Raw genomic sequence first — 2,497 nt, forward strand, 5'->3', positions numbered from 1 at the left:
TTTTAACTTATTTAAATCTGCCCTAAAATTGTTTATTATTGTTTTTAATTTATTTAAACGTGTCTTGGCTTAAAATGATGATAATGAATAATATAAATTTTTTGCTGTCGAAGTTAAATCCAAAATTTGATTATAATTCCGCATTTTTTTTGTTTAATTAATGTACTCGTATAAAAGAGATTTTTAAATTTTTTAAAAAAAAAATTTGGAGATGCCGGGGATTGAACCCGGGGCCTCTCACATGCAAAGCGAGCGCTCTACCACTGAGCTACATCCCCTACATTCGTTGGTAAGATCAGTTTAAATTTTGTCAACGTTGTTATTGTATTGTTAGTAACAAAAACTCTTACTAATACAAGTAAATTTAACGATATATGGAAAAGATTGTGTTATCAGATACGAAAACTATGTGATAAACTACAAAGAACAAAAATTAGATTAATATTTTAATTACTACTTTTTACATATAAAAAAGTATAATATATGAAGTATTGACTAGTATACTATATTTAATAACATAATATAAACTTTATTGAAGTGTGTTGTTGCTAGTTCTCAGCTGTGCAGATAAAACTATTGGTAATTATACCAATAAAATTTAGGATAGAGTGAATTTAGGATTTCTCAATGATCTAACTACCTTACAGTATCATAACTGTGTGGTTTTAGGAAGTGCAGTGTAGTGATTTTGCATAGTAATATTAAAATAAAAAACTGTCTAATTTTATAGACGTCGATCTAGTCGAATTGAGAGTTTTTAGTAGGCAGATTAAAGTATATATTGCATGATTTTTTTTTAATTCCAGATGAGACCAAAGGAGATAAAGACTGTAGTAAATATATTTATTGCTGTTCAACACAAGAGCTTGGCATTAGCTACTAAAAGCGAGATATTGCTGACCATATTTAAACTAATCTCTTGCTACTGAACTACTGTTTGATTGAGTTATTATAAGAAGTTGTATATCATCTCAAGCATTGAATTCTCTTGAACCTCACCTAACTGTATGGTATAGTAAGGAAATACGCGTAGGCAATTTAATGTAATGTTGCTGCGATTTTTGGTTTCTTAATGGAAATAAGTAAGTTATGTCTTATTAACTATATTTCGTTAGTATTTATTATGCATGTATGTATGTCGTTAGTATATAGCATCGGAGCTTCAATAATACTCAAAATATAATATTTTGAAATGTTCCATGTTCTTGACGCCTTACCAAATACTATAAAACCGATCGAATGTTTTTTTTATTAATGCCTATTCAAAGTTTTCAGCTACTGAGGTTTCTTTAATTTTCTTTATGTTACGACAAATATTTTGAAAAATTTCTGAGGTTTAGAAATAGATGAGAGTGCCTGATATTAATATTTAGAAAGCTATGGACTATTTCTTTGTTTTATATATTTTTTCGAAATGAGATCTTCAGAAAATCCTTCCAACATTTACGTGAAGCTTACAATTGTTGATTAAGATATGTGCGTTATGAATATCTATTTATTTTTTTATGTATGGGTCAATATGATAAGGATAGCTTTAGGATACAATAAGATAGTACTATATATTAAATACTAAATTAAAGTGTAGAGATGTGGAACTGATACGTTGCTACCAAGAAAGTATTAGAATTAGCAAAAATTTAAGTGTACAGATATGGAACTGATACGTTCCTACCCATAAAGTAGTAGAGTTAGAAAAATAAAAAAAAAAAATACTAATGCTTAGATATTTCTAACCCTTATCTATTTGAAAGAGGAGTTAAGATTAAAAATGACACATGATATTTTAATATTTATTTCTAAATAGAGTTCTTGGAAGTTCTGCTAACAGTCCAATTCTTATTAACATCTGTGTTTCAATATGGATTAATATGCTATGGATAGCTTTTAGATGCACTAAGGTGGTGCTAAATATTTAATTGTCATAGAAATCAAGGAGTTATTTATTAACTAATGACGAGAAAATTAATTAATAGCAATTCATTTTGTAATTTAAATACTAATATTGTATTCTTCAACTAAAAATTTGTACTCATATTTCTAGAAGATGTCATGTCCTAAAAGCACAATTTCATAGCAAAGCAATTAAAATTTAATTTTTATCAACACTGAAAAGACAATTTTTCGTTTATTATCGCATAATTTGAAATCAAAGCAAATATTTTTTAAGGAAAATAAAGGATTTAATGGTGAAGGATAGAAATGGTCTGTGTTACGAAACAACTTGGTGAATGCAATTTTATGAAATACAAACTATCCTTCGCTATAGTCAGTTCAAGACGACTTTATGTAATAGCAATCTATTGGATACAAATATTTCCATTGATGGACATATTAGAATATAAAGCATAACATATTTAACGGGAATATATATATAACATATACAAAAAACAAACAATATTTTTTGGATTTCTAAATTAATGACAATATTTCAATACTCTTCCATTCAGTGTAGCGCAGTTTTACGTCCATAATGTCTTCCACTTTACGTTATATTTTT

General features: G+C 27.4%; 1 non-coding gene across 1 annotated transcript; it reads right to left on the reverse strand.

Annotated features, from left to right (window-relative positions):
• Positions 1 to 206: 206 nt before the first annotated feature.
• Trnaa-ugc lies at positions 207 to 278 on the reverse strand. Its single transcript has one exon. It is a non-coding gene; the product is annotated as a tRNA-Ala (tRNA).
• Between the last annotated feature and the right edge of the window lie 2,219 nt (positions 279 to 2,497).

Source organism: Teleopsis dalmanni, chromosome 2 (genome assembly GCF_002237135.1).
Source record: "Teleopsis dalmanni isolate 2A chromosome 2, ASM223713v2, whole genome shotgun sequence".
Taxonomy (NCBI): Eukaryota; Metazoa; Arthropoda; class Insecta; order Diptera; family Diopsidae; genus Teleopsis; species Teleopsis dalmanni.